Source organism: Bufo gargarizans, chromosome 8 (assembly GCF_014858855.1).
Source record: "Bufo gargarizans isolate SCDJY-AF-19 chromosome 8, ASM1485885v1, whole genome shotgun sequence".
Taxonomy (NCBI): domain Eukaryota; kingdom Metazoa; phylum Chordata; class Amphibia; order Anura; family Bufonidae; genus Bufo; species Bufo gargarizans.
In genome coordinates, this window is record NC_058087.1 from 140211840 (window position 1) to 140234957 (window position 23118).

Below are 23118 nucleotides of genomic sequence, written 5' to 3' on the forward strand. Positions count from 1 at the left end.
GTCTTGGGGATCTTAAAGGGGTTTCCAGGTAAGAGGATAAACAAACAAAAAAGGGGGGGGCTCATCTAAGTTAGAACATGACTTTCTTTAGGTGATGTCCAGGACTCTTTTTTGTGTTTAACAGATACCGTATGCTCACATAGTTGCTTACTTCATGTACATCTTTCTCCCTGACCTGTTTCACCATGTAAACCAATCACTCTGGTTTGTTTCTATCCTATAACTTACTTACCCACTTCCTGTCGCTGGTTCTCCGCTCCTTTTCCTAAGTGTGTATACCTGTGTACACAGCTCTCAGTCACTGATAGTTGACTGTGGACGGTCTTAAAGGGTTGTCTAACTTCAGCAAGTGGCATTTATCATGTAGAGAAAGTTAATACAAGGCACTTACTAATGTATTATGATCGTCCATATTGTCTGCTTTTCTGGCTTGGTTCATTTTTCCACCACATTATACACTGCTCATATCCAGGAGTTACGACCATCCTGCAATCCATCAATGGTGGTCATGGTTGCACACTATAAGAAAAAATGCTAGCCTCTCTGGTGGCCAGGACTGTGGGAGCTCACTTAGGCTGGTGCTTTTTTCTATAGTGTGCAAGCACAGCCACCGCTGCTGGACTGCAGGGTGGTCTTAACCATGGAAACTTTCTCTGCTTAATGAATGCTATTTGCTGAAGTGGCAAAACCCTTTTAAGGCTACATTCACACAACCATATGTGTTTTGCGGTCCACAAATTGCAGATCCGCAAAAATACGGATGACGTCTGTGTTGCATCCGTTTTTTTTTTTTTTACGCATCCATTGTAATAATGCCTTACCTCGTCTGCAAAAGGGGCAAGAATAGGACATGTTCTATCTTTTTGCTGGGCTACAGAACACATTCTGATGCGGACAGCACACGGTGTGCTCTCCGCATTTTTTTCTGGACCTATTGAAATGAATGGGTCTGCATTCTATCCGCCCAAAAAACTGAACGGACAAGGAAGCAATATACGTTCGTGTGCATCGAGCCACCAGCGACGTTCCGCAAATGCAGGCCTATCCTGAAGAGACCAGGACTGTGTCACGGGCAAACTTTGGGGGATTAGAGAAAGTCAGTATTATATGGTGCACAGAAAGAGCATGGGGGCACATTAAGAATGGGGGCTCAAAGAAATCATAGGAGCACTGATAGCATGGGGCACATTGAACATGGAGACCCAGAGAAAGCATTGAGAGCAGGGGGCACAAAGAGCATGAAGGCACAGAGAAAATTGAGGCACAGACAGAGCAGGGGGCACAGAAAGCATGGGGGCACAGAGGTTATGGGGATACACGGAGCATGGAGGCACAGACAGAGCAGAGGGCACACAGAGCATTGTGGTACACAGATCATTGGGGTTCTGACAGAGCATGGGGCACCAAGAGCATGGGGGTACATACATAGCATGGGGCACAGAGAGCATAAGGGCACAGAAGAAGGGAGCACTATATCATGGGGCATAGAGCATATAGCGCTATATAAAGGGGCACAGAGCATGTGGCACTATGGGGGCACAGAGCATGTGGAACAATGTTTTGGGGCACAGAGCAAGTAGCACAGTATGGAGGCACAAAGCATGTTGAACTATGTATGGGTGCACAGGTAGAGCATGTGGTACTATGTATGGAGGCACAGAGCATGTGGCACTATATATTGGGGCACAGAACATGTGACACAGTATGGGAGCACAGGCAATCTAGCACAGTATGGAGGCACAGACTGTGTGGCACTGTCTATAGGGGGCACTACGAAGCACAGTGTATGCCGCTATAATCAGGGCACGGTATATGGCAGGTGTCTGTGTTAGTATATAGGGTGTGGATGTGTTGAAGCGAGAAGCTGAAGACATCTGGATGTATTTATGTAATGGGCTTGTTTCTGGTGCTGTATTTATGTAATGAGCTTGGTTCTTGTGCCCCCAACAGGAATAGTGCTCTCCAAAGTCCCACCAATAGTAATAATTCTCTGCCAGAGTGCACTTAGTAGTAACTGTGCCTCTACAGTGCCCCCAACAGTAATAATATCCCCACTGTTCCCCAGAAGTAATATTGCTCCCATAGTGCCCATACTAGTATTCATGTTCCCCATAGTCCCCCAGTTGTAATAACGCTCACCATAATGCCCCCAGTAGTAATAATTCTCTTTATAATGTGTGACAGTCTGTCTCTCTGAATTCAAGTTTTTTTTTAGATATTTGGAACAATTCAGTAACTGGTAGAATCAATTTGCTTATATTTAGTACAGAATTTAAGACAGACAACTCTGCAACCATGTGGTGTATCTCTACACATATTACTTTCATTACAAAATGTGTGAATACCAAACAACCAAAAGCGATTCTTACCTGTGTGCTCAGCGCAAATCTTTCCAACACGAGTACCTGTAAAAATGGAAATATAATGGTGATATAGAAACAATATCCAGTACATACAATGCCTCAGAATTACAAGAATAAAAAAAATTCCCTATCAAATTTGATACTAGTAAATCTCAAAGGACACACACATCTGTCTGCATATCTAAGGATATGGAGCAAATGAAGACAGAAGTATCAGTCGCAACCGGCCGTGGTGCCTGAGGGGACCGAAAGCCATAAGTAGACATTTGCTTCTAAGTAGACCATGGCAGGTTAGTGCCCTGTCACAGATTTTGCATTAGGGTCCAGTAGCTTCAAGTTACACTTCTGAATCTCTCCATCTCTTTCGATAATTTTAAAAGCCTTGAATATAAATATACAGGTCATTTGCAGATCTTCTTCATAGATTGTATACTTACTATAGCTGTGTGAGTCTGCAGTTTCAGGTAGTGTTTGTGCCATTATACCTGTATAGTATGGATACAATAAGGTGACAGATGTAACATCTTAAATCTTTGAGTTGCTAACAAATTTCCACATTTTGCACTCACCTCTTGCAATGAGTTGAAAGATGAAGGTCAGATACAGTGGATACATGGCTATGTTAGCCATTGGCTCAACTGTTGGTGTATACAGCGAGGTCTACTCAATGTAAGACGTCTTTTGCCTCAGCTGTGGAACACTGGAGCTCGGTATGAACTCCTTTTATAAACCTTCAAAAGAAAACCACCTGTCACCAGATATCACTCCTAAGAATTCACACGCATTTCCTTGTGTAAATTCCCTACAAAAATGCAGCCCATTGAATGGGTTGTCCACCTGTTATCAAACCCAGAAACAAGAGTGCTAACCTAACAATACAATAAATTGCTGTATCATTTATATATGTCATAGTTTACCAAATACATCTACTGTATACAGAAAGGACAAACAAAATGCTTTCCCACCAGGAAATCAACTCCAACTATTGCCTCCTAGCTCCCATGTCTTCTTTATTGATAATGTTGACCATGATCTACTGTGTATCACTTATTCTTTGATTGGACTATGCTTTCCTTGGTTGCCACACTGTAAGTTGATGCTAACTACATTTACTGATGACTTACTTTTTTTTTATATCATTACAAAAACAAATAGTGAAACCATATCTTCTGATAATCTACAAGTAGAGATGAGGGAATTTCTTAATATTAATTTCAAGTTTGCTTCTAACAAATTGGTCGGAAGGTTCAATTTGGGTGCAAATAAATTTGGCCCAAATAGAAAATGTTGCAATTGGTCAGAAAATATGTGTATGGCACTCTGGGGTCTCCTTTCTGTCTCATTTTTTTAAATCATTTTAGGCTCCTTTCACACTAGCGTTCGGGTGTCCGCTCGTGAGCTCCGTTTGAAGGAGCTCACGAGCGGACCCGAACGCAGCCGTCCAGCCCTGATGCAGTCTGAATGGAGCGGATCCGCTCAGACTGCATCAGTCTGGCGGCGTTCAGCCTCCGCTCCGCTCGCCTCCGCACGGACAGGCGGACAGCTGAACGCTGCTTGCAGCGTTCGGGTGTCCGCCTGGCCGTGCGGAGGCGTGCGGATCCGTGCGGATCCGTCCAGACTTACAATGTAAGTCAATGGGGACGGATCCGTTTGAAGATGCCACAATGTGGCTCAATCTTCAAGCGGATCCGTCCCCCATTGACTTTACATTGAAAGTCTGGACGGATCCGTACGAGGCTATTTTCACACTTAGCTGTTATATGCTAAGAATAATGCAGACGGATCCGTTCTGAACGGAGCCTCCGTCTGCATTATTATGAGCGGATCCGTTCAGAACGGATCCGCCCGAACGCTAGTGTGAAAGTAGCCTTATATGTATGTTATATATGTGATATATACAGTATCCTGTTCATTTGTGCTGTATTTGCGAGGCTCTGTGGAAAGGGTTAATGAATAATGACGGCATTTTATATGTAGCGTATTTTACGCCCTATAAGACACACCTGCCCATAAGACGCACCTAGGTTTTAGAGGAGGACAATAAGAAAAAATATTTTTATTACACCTCAGGTCAGAGCACCAATCGGACTCCAATTAGACCCCCAATGTTAATCAGACCTCAGCTGACAGCCCCAATCAGACCCCCAATGTTAATAAGACCCCAATAATACCTAAGATCAGACCCCCAATCAGACCTCAGCTCAGACCCCAATGTAAATGACACCCAATCAGACCTCAGTTAAGAGCCCCATGCCTCTAATCAACCCCCATATAAGCACTTATGTCTCTCATCACCCCTATATCAGCCCCCATGCCTCTCATCAGCCCCTATGCCTCTCATCAGACCCCATTATCATCCCTTATGCCTCTCATCAGTCCCCATTATCAGCCATTATGCTTCTCATCAACCCCATTGCCTCAGATCAGCCCCCAGCAGCTTCATGTTTTATAAAATAAAAAACACTTACCTCTCCTGCTCCTGGACGCCGCTGCTCCTCAGTGTCCGCGATCTTCTTCCTCCTGCTGTCGGCTGTGCTGTGAACTGGCGTGCACAGCATGAGGTCACAGAGTGCCCTCACGCTATGTGCAGCCACTGCACAGCCGACAGCAGAGGACCAGGAAGTGGTGAGTACAGAATCTTCACCACTTCCTGGTCCTCCGGTACTGATGAGTGCTTTCATAATAGAAGTGCTAATTAGTATTCGCCCCACAAAATGCAGGGGCATTTTTCCTCCACTTTACGGTATGTTGTGATATATACCCTGTTCATTTTCACTGTATTTGCGAGGCTCTGTGGAAAGACTTTTGGAACTTTGAATGAGAAGCTGGTAATTTTCCACAACTATCATAAGGTTTAAAGAAGACCATATTTTGGAGGGAAAAAGCCAGACTTATATACCACCAAAACCAGACAGACTGACCTTTTGAATGTTTGGTTTTAGGTATGTTGTTATGTCTGGAAACTTGTTTTTGTCTGGAAAAACTGCTGTGTCATTACCATTGAGTATCATTGAAGCTCTAATGTAGGTCTACGAGATACGGGAGTTGTAACATTGTAACTGTTTGTGCTGAGTTTCTCCACTCCACCCCTCCCACTAGATAGTTCTAATTTAGTTAGAAACTGTATATAAGGAGAGCAGTCAGAGCCCCTAATGTTCTGCAGTTAGTGCTTAGAAGAGGAGACTCTGCCAATCTGCATGAGTGACCAGGAGGAGACACTGAGATGGGGATGCTGAGCCACCAGCCCTTTAATCAAGGAGCCACCCGGACTACTGAGCTACAGACCGGGGGTCTCCAGACTTTAACCAGGTTACCAGGCCTTTCCTAGTATAAAACCTTTCTTCTGCCAGCGCGGAGACTGGAGAAGCCAGCCCTATGCCTTGCCTGTATTGTTTTGCACCTAAATTGTAGCCTCTTTTTCCTATTTGTAGTGGAGATGAGTGGTACCCGGTGGGGTCTTCTGCTGTTGTAGGCCATCCTCCTCAAGGTTGTGCGTGTTGTGGCTTCACAAATGCTTTGCTGCATACCTCGGTTGTAACGAGTGGTTATTTCAGTCAACATTGCTCTTCTATCAGCTTGAATCAGTCGGCCCATTCTCCTCTGACCTCTAGCATCAACAAGGCATTTTCGCCCACAGGACTGCCGCATACTGGATGTTTTTCCCTTTTCACACCATTCTTTGTAAACCCTAGAAATGGTTGTGCGTGAAAATCCCAGTAACTGAGCAGATTGTGAAATACTCAGACCGGCCCGTCTGGCACCAACAACCATGCCACGCTCAAAATTGCTTAAATCACCTTTCTTTCCCATTCTAACATTCAGTTTGGAGTTCAGGAGATTGTCTTGACCAGGACCGCAATCCTACATGCATTGAAGCAACTGCCATGTGATTGGTTGACTAGATAATCGCATTAATGAGAAATAGAACAAGTGTTCCTAATAATTCTTTAGGTGAGTGTATATATAGGAGGAAAACAAGAAAAAATATTTTTAATTAGAACTCATCTCAAAGTCCAAATCTGAAAATAGCAAACACAGATTTAAATAAGAAGATCACTGACCTAGAAGACAGGGATAGGAGAAGTAATATCCGGCTTATCATTATACCAGAGAAAGAGGAGGGTACGAACTGTGCACAATATATCCAGAATTGGATTACTGAAGTGGTAGGAAGGGAAAACTTGTCTAGCCAATTTATAATTGAGAGAGCACATAGAATTCCAGGGAAAAATATACCAGGAAACCTACCTAGAATTATTATTGCAAAAATGTTTCCATTGAAGGATAAAGAAATGGTTATGAGGAGAATAAGAGTATTAGAATTGGTTGAAATTAAATGTTCATGGGTTTCAATATAACCAGACTATTCTGTAACAACGCAAAGAGAACGAGGAAAATTTATAGAAGTGAAAAAAAGATTACGCCACACTGAGATTAAATATTCCCTTCTGTATCCAGCAAAACTCAGAGTGGTATATAAAGATAAAGCTAATTTCTTTTCTTCCTCACAAGAAGTACAGAAATGGTTGGAAACTATGGGTTTATGATAACATTATAATATAAATGGCACATTGTAACTTGTTGATGGTGGTTGGGGGGGGAGAGGGAGGGGGTTTGGGGATACGGAGTATACGCCAGTTGGGTAGGATGTTCAAGTCCCATACGGTTCAAGGACATCATGTGAGGGGGGGGGGGGGTTGGGGGGATATAGAGGTTTTATTTATTTTTTCTCCATTATTGGTCCTTGGATATATAATATGAGAGGAAAAAAATATGATCAATACTAAAATTTTATTTTGAAATGTGAGAGGTCTTGGGGAGATTTTTTTTTTGCAGTATTTGATATCATTGGGAGATATCTTACCGCGCTGGTTTGTTTGGTAGAGACTCATATGGTTAAAGACAGATTAAACTTGTTTAAAAGAAAATGGATAGCTCATCAATCCCACTCTGTATTCAATGGGTATAGCAGAGGGGTTAGCATTGTTATTCATAAGGATATTATGTGTTCTATAATCTCGAAGAACATTGATGTGGAGGGACGGTATATATTTCTATATGGTTATTTTGAAAATGTAAAATGTGTGTTAGCTGGGGTATACATCCCTCCACCTTATAGACACGAGGTGCTCTTAAAACTATATGAGTTCTTGCTAGACAAAAGCGACTCTTTATTAATACTACTTTATTAATACTTCAACTGCACAATGAATAATGACGTAGATAGAGTAACAAAAAATGAGAAAAAAATAATAAATACTGCGCTGAAAAAACTAGCTCAAGAACTTGGCTGGTGAGATATATGGAGGATTCAGAATCCAGAAGCAAAACAGAACTCATGTTATAGTAAAAGTTACGATTCCCTGTCAAGAATAGACTTGATGTTTGGTAATCAGTTAACACTACAAAAAAACATAGAGGTAATGTATGAACCGAGATGTATCTCGAATCATTCCCCAGTATTGGTAAAGGTGAGTTTGAAAGTCAAGTATTTGAAAGTGAAACGTAAAAACTACATGATAAATCCCATATGGCTCAATTTAATAGGTAAAGAAGATCAAATAATAAAGTATTTGACATATTTTTTTCAAATTAATAGGGATACAGCTGAAGCGAATGTGGTCTGGGACACTGCTAAGGCCTACTTAAGAGGACTGATAAATAAAAAGATTATTGAGCTTAAAAAAGGATATAAGAAAAAAGAGGAAGATTTAAGAACTATAATGACAAATAAGAAGGCACAGATGATAAGCAAGAACACACCGGAAATCAAAAATGAGTGGTTAAAAGCGGTTAATAATTACGATAATTACATCAAGGCAAAGGCGCAGAATAAAGAATTATTTGTCAAAACTAGGAATTATTGGGAAGGAGGCAAACCGGGTAAAGTCTTATCTAAGATAATTAAGAACATGGATGAGGTTGAGAATATCGCCGTAATTAGAGGAAAAGATGGCCTATTATATAATGATCAGGAAAATATACGGGATATATTTAAGACCTTTTATAAAGACTTGTATTCAGGAAAAACCCAGATACATAGAGAAGAGATGGCAAAATATCTGCGAGAAATAGGAACTCCAAAACGTAACGCTGACCAACAGGCAGCAATAGATCGGCCTATATCCTTAAATGAGATATTAGTAGCAATAAATGAAGCACCACTTGGTAAGACATCAGGCCCGGATGGTATTCCAAATGAATTATATAAAAGAGATAAAGAATTTTGGGCAAATAGACTAATGGAAGTATTTGAATATTCAAAATGTACAGGATGTCTATCAGAGTCTATAGGAGACGCAACAATTATTTTAATCCCCAAAAAAGATAAGGATCGATTGGACCCCACCTCGTATCGCCCAAGTTCACTTATGAATAATGATTGTAAAACTCTGGCTAGGATTTTGGCAAAAAGGCTGAGGAAGGTCATAGTACACTTGATTCATAAGGACCAAAATGGATTCATTCCGGATAGGTCTACAACACTGGGCTTGTTTAGGGTCTTTGCAAATATCCAGTTCACAGAGAATAATAAAGATCAATGTTCTATTCTATCATTAGATGCGCATAAAGTATTTCACTCTGTGAATTGGGAAGAAGGAATAAAGGGTTAAAGGCAAGATAAGCAATGTGATACTTATTGTAATGTACTGGATAGGTCAAGTATTCCCATGTAGAGGGTATTTAAGTGGGAGGGGAATGGATGCCCTACTACTCCTATTTACAGTCATGTGAAAAAATTAGGACACCCTTTGAAAGCATGTGGTTTTTTGTAACATTTTTAATAAAAGGTTATTTCATCTCCGTTTCAACAATACAGAGAGATTAAAGTAATCCAACTAAACAAAGAAAACTGAAGAAAAGTCTTTTCAAGATCTTCTGTAAATGTCATTCTACAAAAATGCCTATTCTAACTGAGGAAAAAGATAGGACACCCTCACATGTATTCCCTCTTAAATTGGCTCAGATCTCACACAGGTATATCACACCAGGTGCACATAATTAGTAGATCGTTACTCTGCATGTTGAATGAGGCTTGCCCTATTTAAACCTCAGACATTTAGTTTGGTGTGCTCCTGACTGTTGAAGTGAGAGTGAGCACCATGGTGAGAGCAAAAGAGCTGTCAGAGGACTTCAGAAAAAAGATTGTAGCAGCCTATGAGTCTGGGAAGGGATTTAAAAAGATCTCAAAAGATTTTGAAATCAGCCATTCCACTGTCCGGAAGATAGTCTACAAGTGGAGGGCTTTCAAAACAACTGCCAACATGCCCAGGACTGGTCGCCCCAGCAAGTTCACCCCAAGAGCAGACCGCAAGATGCTAAAAGCGGTCTCCAAAAACCCTAAAGTGTCATCTCGAGAACTACAGCAGGCTCTGGCTACTGTTGATGTAGAAGTACATGCCTCTACAATCAGAAAGAGACTGTACAAGTTTAACTTGCATGGGAGGTGTGCAAGGAGGAAACCTTTGCTTTCCAAAAGAAACATCGAGGCCAGACTGACATTTGCCAGAGATAAAGTTGACAAAGACCAGGACTTCTGGAATAATGTTCTTTGGACAGATGAGTCCAAAATTGAATTATTTGGACACAACAGCAGAGGACATGTTTGGCGTAAACCAAACACAGCATTCCAAGAAAAGAACCTCATACCAACTGTGAAGCATGGAGGTGGAAGTGTCATGGTTTGGGGCTGCTTTGCTGCAGCAGGACCTGGTCAGCTCACCATCATAGAATCCACGATGAATTCTACTGTGTATCAGAAGGTGCTTGAAGAACATGTGAGACCATCAGTTAGAAAATTAAAGCTGAAGCGGAACTGGACCATGCAACATGACAATGACCCAAAACATACTAGTAAATCAACCAAAGATTGGCTGAAAAAGAAGAAATGGAGAGTCCTGGAATGGCCAAGTCAAAGTCCAGATTTGAATCCCATTGAGATGCTGTGGGGTGACTTGAAAAGGGCTGTACGTGCAAGAAACCCCACAAACATCTCACAGCTGAAAAAGTTCTGCATTGAGGAGTGGGGTAAAATTTCCTCAGACCGATGTCGAAGACTGGTAGATGGCTACAAGAACCGTCTCACTGCAGTTATTTCAGCCAAAGGAGGTAACACTCGCTATTAGGGGCAAGGGTGTCCTATCTTTTTCCTCAGTTAGAATAGGCATTTTTGTAGAATGACATTTACAGAAGATCTTGAAAAGACTTTTCTTCAGTTTTCTTTGTTTAGTTGGATTACTTTAATCTCTCTGTATTGTTGAAACGGAGATGAAATAACCTTTTATTAAAAATGTTACAAAAAACCACATGCTTTCAAAGGGTGTCCTAATTTTTTCACATGACTGTATGTACTTGTTTTAATTACTCTCACCCCTCGCTGGCTGATGCTTGATGTTTTTATTATGTAAGTTTAAAATGTATTGCTATTTTTCTTTTTTTGTAATTTATTAATTATCGTACTGACCCAGAGAATGAAGGGCACAGGTCAGTTTTGCCGCAAATGGAACGCCGTGGGAACAAAACCCGTAAAACGATGGAGGAATTGTGTTTTTTGCAAATCTTCCCCAACAGCAATGTACGGATAGCAGCAATGATGGGGATGTGTACTGTACTTTTTGCTGCTATATTTCCAGATTGTCTCACAGAATCTAAGGCTGGCAATAAGGTTCTTGCAAACTTGTCTGTAATTCCCAGGCTGCGGGGTACAGGATTAAGATACGGGTAGCCAATGTTCCCGTTCACAACAGCAAAGTTTCTATCAGCCTCAAACAAGCACAATACTTTGCTGACTGACTACAGTGCTCGCCCTTATAGATTTTAGACATTCTAGTCCTTTCTTTCCTCTCCCTACTTTAATGGAGCAATGACTTTCGTGCTGTGAATGTTTCAGATTATAGTTCTCTGGGACTCAGGCCTAGTTTTCTGAGTAGTAAGTACATGTGGCTTGTCTGCCTTCCTCAGCTACTGTAGTACCCAACACTCTCTCTGAACACACTGAACAAGAGGCAGACCTAAGTCCATCTCCTAGCTTCATAAAAAGGGATAAGTCAGGATAGTTAACCCTAACATATCTATATGGAACTATCCAGGATGCAATACAGTAAGTCAGAACATTACATTAAATTATCATGACAACAAACCCTTTGCAGTTAGGTTACTTTGACACATGTAACAGCAGGCTGTTTTGGCAGAGAACAGCCTGCCGAAGTTCTTCCAATATGGCATAGTTGGATAGTGCCGTTTGACATCACACCTCATTGACTTTAATGGAATGCAGCATGGATCCGTCCCCTCTCCAGCATATCAGCTGGGATTCGGACGGACAAAAATTGCTGCACACTATTCCCAGTATATATGCCAAGGAGCAGCCGGATCCCCACTGTATCCCATTATAGACAATGAGGTCTGGCTATGCCGGATCCAGAGAACTCCAGCAGGCTGTTCTCTGCTGGGACAGCATGACGAATTTCACATGTGCAAAACTAGTCTCACCCTGTTCTGGGGTAATGCATTTATTCTTCTTCTGTCTGAATACTAAACAATAGGTAGACTTTAAAAACTGCATATGAGGTTTCTGGAATCTATTGCAGGAGGTAGGCTCCAGATTCACTAAGAACTGAGATATTATGAGACCAAGTGGGAGGCATTAGCCTTCAAATAGATTGACATGACAATAGAAGGGAGGCTGAGATATTCCACATTCCTTCTGCTAAGGGCAGTAATCTCAATAATAACTCTATTATGTATATCTTATGGGATTGTATGTTACTTATCGCATGTTCCCACCATTATAACCTTGCCATTTATTGTTCCAGTGCATCTACAATAAAGAAAAAAATTAAGCTACTTTGCAGGCAGGGGTTTTCCGAGAGTACAATATTGATCACTTTTCCTTATTTGATCAGTGCGGCCACCTCACACCATACCAAGCACAGCGCTGTATAGTGGCTGTGCTTGGTATTGCAGCTCAGCCCCATTCAATTGAATGAGACTGGGTTGCACGTAGGCCATGTGACAGAAGAAGGGACATCACTTGCCTAGGAAGAGTCCGCAGCGCTCACCTGAGCACCTCTGCCTCTTCAAAACATTTTTTTTTTTGATCTAGCCTAAGACTAGGTAAAAAATATTGCACACTCAGAAAAAGCCTTTAGCCACTTGAAGACCGCGCAGACTATAAAAGTCCAAGTGGTTTGCATTTAAAGGGGTTATCCAATGACTAATGTAAAGTAATCATATAGTACATGACAATCTCTTTCTAAAAAAAGCTAGAACCAGCCTTGTACCTCACATGGATCCAGAGATCTCCCCATTCATTGCTCTGCTAGATTTATGTCAAGCTGGCAGCTCAAGGGGAGTCTCTTCTCTGCTGTAGCTCAGGGGGCGTGTCCATTCTCTCCCTATCACAGCTCGGGAGGCGTGTCCATGCTCTCCCTATCACAGCTAAGGGGGCGTGCCCATGCTCTCCCTATCACAGCTAAGGGGGCATGTCCATACTCTCCCTATCACAGCTCAGAAGGCGTGTCCATGCTCTCCCTCAGGAGGGCAGTTGAAGGATGAAACTGAGCATTTGCAACCATTTCAGTGATTTTTTTTTCTTCTCATAGTTTAGTATAATTTCTATGCAAAATTGTGGGGTGGACATCTTTCCTGAGCTGCTTTACACCTTAGACACAATAGACAGGCGATGCTTAAAGAAATGTTGTCATCTGGAACTTTGATGGCATATCACTAGGATACATCATCAAAGTTAGAGAGGTACGGGTCCCACCTGTAAGAACCATACCTATCTCCAAAACGGGTCCCCAAAAGTGAAGGAGAGCACACTGCAAATGCACGGCGTGCTCTCCATTTATTTCTATGGGAGTTCCGAAAAAAGTCAAGCAAGCGAGCTCAGTTATTTTTGGAAGTCCCATAGAAATGAATTTGTATGGGACCGTGGGATATAGCCACCGCTCTGCGCACTGCAGCTCTCTGATTACTTTGGGGGGTTTGTTCCGGAGAAAGATGTGGGTCTCAGAGGCGGAACCCATACCTATTACTATGGCTCCAACATCTCACATGAGACAACACCTTTAAAAGAAATAAAAAATATATATATTATTAATGTAAAAACTTGATTTAAAGGGCATCTGTCGCAGATTTGTACCTATAAAACTGGACGACCTGTTGTATATGCTCTTGTCAGCTGAAGGCACCTGTGTTGTCCCATGTTCATATTTGCCCGCATTGCTGAGAAAAATGATGTTTTACTATATGCAAATGAGCCTCTAGGAGCAATAGGGGCGTTGCCATTACACCTAGAAGTTCTGCTCTTTCTGCAACTGCTGCACCCTCTGCACTTTGACTTTAGAAGAAGACAGGGCCAGGTGTTATCGCGTTTACTCTGCCTGGACCTGTCAAAGTGCAAAGAGTGCAGCAGAGGGTGCAGAGTTGCAGTTTTTGTGGCAGATAAGTTTTTATACTTCTCATTCCTTTCCAACCCACTTCTGGCATTAGCTCAAAAAACTTCCACAAACCTAGCACAAAAAAAAAAACTGTGTGTGACACCACCCTTACATGTATTTTTTGGGGTGCATTTCAATTTTTATTTTAAACACCACACCACCACTAAGCTGTCATTTCATGGAAATTATAAAATGCTGTATAGAAAGTATGTGTTATATCTCTGCAATAGCAGCAGGATTTGTAGAGGAGAAGGATCAGATCCTCCTTTTCTATACAAAGTCCACAAACTGTTTTCATCGGCGCTCAGTGAACAGTTAGTACATAAAGATGGTGGCGTGTTTCTTCTCCTCACTGCTCATCTCCCTTAGGCCTCATGCACACGGCTGTGCCGTTTTTTGCGGTCCGCAAAAAACGGAAGCCGTCCGCGTTGCCTTCCGCAATTTGCGGAATGGAATGGGCGCCGGCAATATAAATGCCTATTCTTGTCCGCAAAGCGCAGTCAAGAATAGGACATGTTATATTTTTTTAGCGGGGCCGCGGAACAGAGCCATTGATGTGGACAGCACAAGAAGTGCTGTCCGCATCTTTTGCGGCCCCATTGAAGTGAATGGGTCCACATCTGAGCCGCCAAAACGGCGGCTCGGATGCGGACCCAAACAACGGCCATGTGCATGAGGCCTTATTCACATCTCCTTTCTCCTTCCCACGCCAGAATCGTTTCCGTATCTCTTAACCCACGGGCAGAAAAAGGGTCCTCTTTGTCAGACCTTTAAAGATAACATAGACATAGCGCAGACCCACTACTAGAGTTAAAATAAAACAATTTATTCTACTTACAGACATGGTATTGCGTGTAAAACAAACTCCTGCCCGACCTAGGTTTCGCTCCACTTCATCAGGGGCGTCTACTTCCTTTGTTAAAATGGTTAGTATTTATGTTACCATACATCACTCCCGCCTTCCACATTTGAATATGGGTTGCGGTATAAAAGCACTGGCATCGGTTTTATAAAAAAAAAAAAAAGGTTCTTATGTATCTTCGGCAGAAAGTATGTGACCGGTGCGTTGGAATGCGTGTTATTTAGATAATCATATTCTTTTTTGTTATTTGTTTTTTGTCTAAGGCCTTTTTCCAACAGAACTACCAGTTCTCTTTTATAATTCATAATGGGATTGCCCCTTAGTTGTTTATATGTAGACTCATCCTTCAGTATTTTCAGCATCTCTACATCATAATGTTTCCGGTCATAGACTACTATGCCTCCCCCTTATCCGCCAGTTTTATTATAATCGCGTCGTTTTTCTCAAGATTTTTTAAAGCTTCTCTTTCTTTTCTAGTCAGGTTTAGATCCTTTATTTTTACATTGATATCTTCCAGTCCCTTCAAAACTCCCCTTTGGAATGCCTCTATACAATCATTTTCCCTATTCTTAGGATAAAACGTAGACTTATTTCTTAGAGTAGGGTGCGTATGCATATCTGGTTCCATTCTTTGATTCAAGGCATTGATTATATATTTTTGAATATTAAATTTTCTCATATACCTCTATACACATCCAAATATACTTCAAATTTATTGCCTGCGTTTGTGGATATGAGCAACATGTAACCGCGGTCAGCGTTCTATTTAAGAGCGCACTGTCTCTGGGTCCAGTGCTCACATGCGCCGTGAGCCGCGTGTCAAGCCTCTTTTTGAGATGCACTATGTATGTATTAGTCAGTGGAGCGCATAGTAGGACTAAGTGTGTAACTATGATTGGGCACAGGGCAGATGCATATAGAGGTGTAAATAAGAGGAGAGGAGGGTAATAAATAAACTATTACAATGAAGATTGTACTGTAAGCAATGTCATGAAGTTGTATGATGATCCATATAATTTTACACCGCGCAACAACGATTTTGCTACTGAGAGAAAAACATGATTTATATTAAAATGAGCACGCTGATTCCAAATATGAACTCGGAATTTGCCTGACACGTCTAGATTTTAACCCCTTAAGGACAATGGGATTTTCCATTTTTGTGTTTTCGTTTTTCACTCGCCGCCTTCCCATAGTCCTAGCTCTTTTATTTTTCCCATTCACGTAGCCTGATGAAGGCTTATTTTTTGCGGAACAAGTTGTACTTTCTAATGGGACCTTTTACGGTTGCATACCATGTAGTAGGAAGCAGGAAAAAAAATCCAAATCCAAATGGGGTAGAATTATGAAAAAACGCAATTCTGATAAAGGTTTTTATTTTTTATTTTTTACACTGTACACTATGCGGTAAAATTGACCTGTTATCTTCATTCTCCAGGTCAGTACGGTTACAACGATACCACATTTGCATAATTTTTCAGACCTGTTCAGACGCACTCAGGCTGATGTCAGCAGTAAGTATATGAGGCAAGCTGGACAGATTTTGATAAAGTGATCTGTTATAGTGCTATCAGTTTTGAAACTTAAGATGGATAAACGCAAATGTGTTAACGATCCAGACAATTTCTGGTACATATGTGGCAAATACACTACTTACGATCAGCGCAAGAATCTGACAAAGCGAGTGCGTCTTGCAGCTTGGGATGCATTTGTGCTAGTAGTGCAGAACCTTGGGAACAGACGAGCTGCAAACTATGCTGAATTAGTAGACAACATGCTTACAGCATATGAACAACTTGGCTGCTGAATGTCTTTGAAAGTGCATTTCTTACATTCCCATCTTGACCTTTTTCCCACCAAATTTGGGACACGTAAGTGACGAACATGGAGGTTCCATAAAGATATTTCTACAATGGAGAACAGGTATCAAGGCTGCTGGAATCCCAATATGATGGTGGACTACTGCTGGTTTTTGCAACAGGAAAATATGACAAACGCAAAAGCAGATGCCTGAAACACGTTTAACAGTATTGGGCCTTGCTCAAGTAAGGCTTTTAAACTAAAAAACAAGACTTTTTGAAATTTTGTTATTCCATTACATTTTCATACACTGTTTACTACTGAAACTTTGATGTAGATCAGGTAATTGTTGGAGTAAAAATCGTTCTGTTCAAAATGATTATGCTTTCCAAGTGCTTAATTCATTTAGGCATACTTATGCATAGAAAAATTTCGGGACTTTTTACAACAATTCTGATTTGTAATCCGCACACTCGTTTTAGTATAGGACAAATGGTTTCTGCCCAGTAGCAGACGAAAATTTTTTATTTGCTGCGTGGTGTAATTAGGGAGAAAAGGCATAAAAATTATGGAAGGGCATGTAAGATACACTACAGTGCAGATGCACATTTACCCGACTGAGCATGCATTCTTTGATCAATTTCCTTACCAGCGGCACCAGTTTGAAAAAGGCCATAAAAGGCTGAAACTAAACCGCCGCATACCCTGTATACAGTGCCGTGTTAGCTCTTACCTCTCTGTTTGCCAAGTAAATGAAAGACGCAGATAGAATGATATTCAGAGACCAAAGTAAACATTTGATGAGCCCTATGGAACCTGGGCAGCAGTTAAGATATGGGGAATTATTATTGCAAATATTAATTGTGGGCTGTATGGTATTCACAAGCATCAAAGCCGATGTGCTATAAATAAGACCTGTAATCTATTGACTTGCCTTATCCTTCTCAGAAGTAGTTTTGCAGTAGGTCTTTTATGTGACAGTTCTTTTGCTCACACACTATTGCGGTATGCCATTTTAATTGAAACACCAAAATAAAACAACAAAAAATACTCCCCTCATGAATCCTCCTGTCATTCTTGTTCTGATGCTTACTGGGTCCCCTCTGGTCTTCGTGGTCCTGTCTCGACACACAGGAAATGCCCACTCAGCCAATGAATGGCTGAGGAGAGCCACCACTGCGGCCAGTGATTGGTCTGGCAGGTATTTCCTGTGTGCCAAGGCGGGACCAGGTAGTAGAGACAAGCAGAGATCAAGTAAGCGTTGGAATGAGATGAAAGAAAATAAAAGCTTTACTCGCTTTTACCCAGTCTAAGGCCATTTATTAACCTGAAATACACCTATATTACGCATATTTCAGGTGCAGACTGTGGCGCAATCTGCAACTTTTCCCTACTCACGCCAGGTATAAAAAAGTGGGTGTGGTGTTGGCAGGGATGGCCGGCAGTCTCATTCACCATTTTCAACGCCTCATTTACGCATAGAAAATGGCTCACATTATATGTGTGTTTTCTCATTTTTGGTAACTGGGTCCCCTCTGGTCTTCGTGGTCCTGACTCGACACACAGGAAATGCCTGCTCAGCCAATGAATAACATAGTACATAAGGCCGAAAAAAGACATTTGTCCATCCAGTTTGGCCAGTTATACTGCGAGTTGATCCAGAGGAAGGCAAAAAAAAAAAACTGTGAGGTAGAAGCCAATTTTCCCCACTTTAGGGGAATAAGAAATTCTTCCCGACTCCAATCAGGCAATCAGAATAACTCCCTGGATCAATGACCCCTCTCTAGTAGCTATAGCCTGTAATATTATTACGCTCCAGAAATACATCCAGGCCCCTCTTGAATTCCTTTATTGTACTCACCATCACCACCTCCTCAGGCAGAGAGTTCCATAGTCTCACTGCTCTTACCGTAAAGAATCCTCTTCTATGTTTGTGTACAAACCTTCTTTCCTCCAGACGCAGAGGATGTCCCCTCGTCACAGTCACGGGGATAAATAGATGATGGGAGAGATCTCTGTACTGACCCCTGATATATTTATACATATTAATTAGATCTCCCCTCAGTCGTCTTTTTTCTAAAGTGAATAGCCCTAATTTTAATAATCTTTCAGGGTACTGTAGTTGCCCCATTCCAGTTATTACTTTAGTATTAGTGTTTACCCACAACAGATGTTAAACTTACCGGCCTATAGTTTCCAGGCTCTGTTTTTGGACCCTTTTTGAATATTGGCACCACATTTGCCATGCGCCAATCCTGTGGGACATTCCCTGTCAGTATAGAGTCTGCAAATATCAGAAATAAGGGTCTGGCTATGACATTACTTAATTCCCTTAGGATACGAGGGGTGTATGCCATCCGGGCCTGGCGATTTGTCTATTTTAATCTTTTTAAGTCGCTGATGTACTTCTTCCTCGGTCAGACAGGACACTTTTAATGGGGAATTTATTTTTACATTCTGCATGTCATCTGACAGTTTATTTTCCTCAGTGAATACATTGGAGAATTTTTTTTTTAACAGCTTTGCTTTCTTCTCGTCGCTCTCTGCGACTCCCCCTCATTACTCTTTAAAGGGCCGACACCTTCAGATTTATACTTTTTAACATTTATATAATTGAAGAACATTTTAGGGTTACTCTCTTTGGCAATTAATCTCTTGGTCTTTAGTTTGGCCACTTTTATTAGTTTTTTACATGTTCTATTTTTTTCCTTATAGTTTTTCAGTGCTTCCGTGCTCCCCTCCTGTTTCAGTGAATGATATGCTTTCTTTTTGTCATTTATTGCTTTCTTTACATTTCTATTTATCCACATTGGTTTCTTTTTGTTCCTTAACCTTTTATTCCCATACGGTATGTACCTCTCACAATGAGATTTTAGGATGTTTTCAAAGATATCCCATTTTGTGGCTGAGGAGAGCCACGACTGCGGCCAGTCATTGGTCTGGCAGGCGTTTCCTGTATTGCCCCCCTGCAAGGTGCCCAGAGGGGCGTTATTCCTCTCCTCTAGAGCCCAGTAACGCCCCCCTGCAGTGCCCAGCCCACCTTAATTTCAAGCCCAGCACGCTTCCTCATAAATAAATTTCCTCCCACAGCCGAGCTGAACGGCGCTGCCCCCTCCGCTAAGTCATATAATTTATTCAACATACGAACCTTGCTTCATCCTTTCTTGCGCATGAAATCTCGCGCGGCCGCAGTATGGCCGCAGTATGGCAGTATGGCCTGCGCCTGTCCAATCCTACGGCTCCTGAGGGCAACAGCCTCAATAGTGTCACTGGGCATGCGCCGAGCCCAGTGACATATATGACGTAGCGGAGGGGGAGGCGCCGTTCAGCTCGGCTGTGGGAGGAAATGTATTTATGAGGAGGCGTGCTGGGTCCTACAGGGGGGCGTTACTGGGCTCTAGAGGAGAGGAATAACGCCCCTCTGGGCACCTTGAAGATTCATTAGCATAACCGGGGAAAAAATCGCTTTTTTTATCTAAATGACAACATGAAAAAAAGAAAGAAGATCCTTGCTGGAAAGATGGTAGTTTATTGAACATTGCAATGGTAACAGCTTAATATGCTAAAATCTGATAACAGATTCTCTTTAAATAATTAACTTAGGCGGGCACAGATGTGTTTTGATCAAAATATATTGGCTAAATGTCTCAGATTTTATTACATCAGACTAAGGGCTTGGTCCAAATATAATGCTTGCATCTATATTATTAAGTGCATTATTATCTTTTTTCTGTCATTTTTTTCATGAATGTGGCCAGGGATATCTGCACATTTATCTATCATATAGTGCAGAATGTTTTTATCTTAGTTTTTTTCTGTGATTTTTCAGTTTATGTAGTATAGGCTTGAGGGAGTGGCATCTTCAAATGTGAATGCGCTCCTATTTTATCTTGGGAGTAGCATTCCTTTGCACTTTTGCCCTTCCTATCTAATAGACCACCTTGATTAGGTGTACATATAGGTGTGCTTGCTCCTTCTCCCATCAGTTGCTTGATGCTCCTGAACATAGAAGCCCAACGGCTTAGGTAGGTTTAGCATAGGACCCGCCTGACCTGAGACCACCTTGGCTCTTGGTAGGCGGGCACAGATGTGTTTAGATCAAAATATATTGGCTAAGTGTCTCAGATTTTATTACATCAGAGTGAGGGCTTGGTCCATATATAATGCTTGCATCTATTTTATTAAGTGCATTATTATCTTTTTTCTGTAACTTTTTCAGGTTTCTGAAATATAACAAAGGTAGTTAATCGGGAAGGTACTAGAAAACATTAAACCAGTTAAAAACAGTAAAAAGCTCAATAAAACCACAACTGTTAAGACTATAATTATTTGCGTCGAGCCCCGGCCCGGGTCAGAGTGCACCACCGAACACATCTAGAAAATGGTCTAGAAAATGGTCTAGATGTAAGACAGCTCGGAAACTGTCTTACATTTAGAAGCGGAGCTGAATGTGCTGAAGTTATGGAGAGTCCGGCGCCTCTTCATAATTTCAGCAATTTACCACCAACAATGAGGCTTTAAGACCAGCATCTAAAACGCCGGTCGTTACAAATGACCCCCTACGTCTTTTCCCGGTACAAACATCCTCTATCACCAACTACTCATGATACAGGTTGATATAAATTGACTTTTTTTTCTATTGGTTACAACACATGAACCTATCATAACCCAATCACAAAAGGAACATTTACATTGACTTGTAGCTGTGCCACCATTAAAAGTTATGTTAATATAATTCAACATAAAAAATAAATTTACTTTTTTCTGTTACAAAAATGATCCAATTGATATTCTCTTTACTTTTTTATAATGGTGCCCCTTTGTGTTTAATTTGCATAGTAATGTGCACATCCCCCTACTGCGGTGGTGACAGATGCTCAGTTCCATCCTTTAACTGTCACTGGCCATATTGTCATGGACGTTCCTGCGACAGGTGGAAGGAGATCGGTGAGGCTGGCAACACGTGGTTTGATCTGACATGTTTTCCGTTTGGATCAAATGACGTCTGTGTTGTTTCTGGTGCTTGCCACATCTTCTTTCCCCAGGTGTGACTATTAGGGATATTTAAAGGAAACCTGTCATCAACTTTATGCTGCCCATACTAACAGCAGCATCTGTCATTTATAAGTAAAAAGTAAGTGGTTGCCGAGAATCAACATCACAATCATTGCAGACTAGGCCTGGAAAAGAGTCACAGCCTCCTGAGAAGAGTCCTGGTTATTCCTGCCCACCTGCTGATGACTGACAGTCTTCTACCTAGTTTTCTCCCTTCCTCTCTAGGAGAGAACTGCCAATCATCAGCAGATGGACGAGAGAGCAGGAGATTATGAATAACCAGGACTTTTCTCAGGTAGATTTGACTCTTTTCAGGGCCTGGGCTGCAATGATTATGATGCTGTTTCTCAGCAACCACTTACTTTTAGCTCATAAGTGACACACCGCTGATATCAGAATTTCTGTCACTAATTTATGCTGCCCTCATCGAGGTCAGCATAAAGTTGATGACAGGTTTCCTTTAACCTTGTCTATTTATAGTTGCTTCTCCCACAATGCTGTGCGGTTTATAGCTTCTGTTTGGACCTATGGATAGATTGTGGCTGGATCTCGTCTGAGATCCTGGTGCTTCCATTGCTCCTGTGAAGCGAATTCTTTCCTTTCCCCTTTTGTATTTTGTTTGGGTTCTGTGTGTTGCATTTCCCTATTGTTTGTATTAGGCCTGAAGGTGACTTCGGTTCGTCCTTCCTTTTAGAGGAACATGTAGTCTCGTCCCTGCCATTAGTACCAGGTAGTGTTGATCGCGAATATTCTAATTTGCAAATTTTTATCGCGAATATCAGCACTTTGAGAATTCACGAAGATGTAGAATATAGTGCTATCTAATCGACAATATTTTACATTTTGTATTCATCAGTAACCTCCCTTCTTGCTTGTGGGCCAATGAGAAGGCTGCAATATCTTTGTCAGAGCTTAGAAACTTTCCTAGGAACCAATAGGAAAGTTGCCTACCCCTTGATATATAAGAACCTCCCCAGCAGCCATTTTCTGCAGTTTTTTGCAGTTCTGAGAGAGAGAGAGAGAGAGAGAGAGAGAGCAGTGTCATTGCTGTGCAATGTGCTTTCATTGGGATCCTATTCCTTAACCAATTACATTAGATAGTTAGTTAGCTCATATATATAATACAGACAGTTAGTGGGAGATAGTCAGTTTAGGTTAGATAGTGATATAGTGTAGCTGATAGGTTCCAGTGCAGGGTGTTAGGTAGTGTGATAGGAATTACTGTTTCTCCGCTGTCCATACATACATGCTACAGACATAGTGCTGTGATGTCACAACAATACTTAGTGCACCAATTAGTAATATCTACTCAGACCTGATAAAATGTGAAGTTGCATGTATTGCGCAAAAATATGTGCATCATTAGTGCCGATTTGGCAATCGCGAAAATAATGACGATATCACGAATTCTAAAATTCGCAAATTTATTGCAAATATTATGCAAAAAACTAATATTACCTATGCCGCTCATCACTAGTACCAGGGTTCTATAGGGCTTGATAGGACAAGGTATTCCTGCGTATGTACTCACCTACCTTTGGGTTCTGTTCATACTAGAAGTCAGTCAGGATTTTGGTTAGGGCTTTCACTAGGA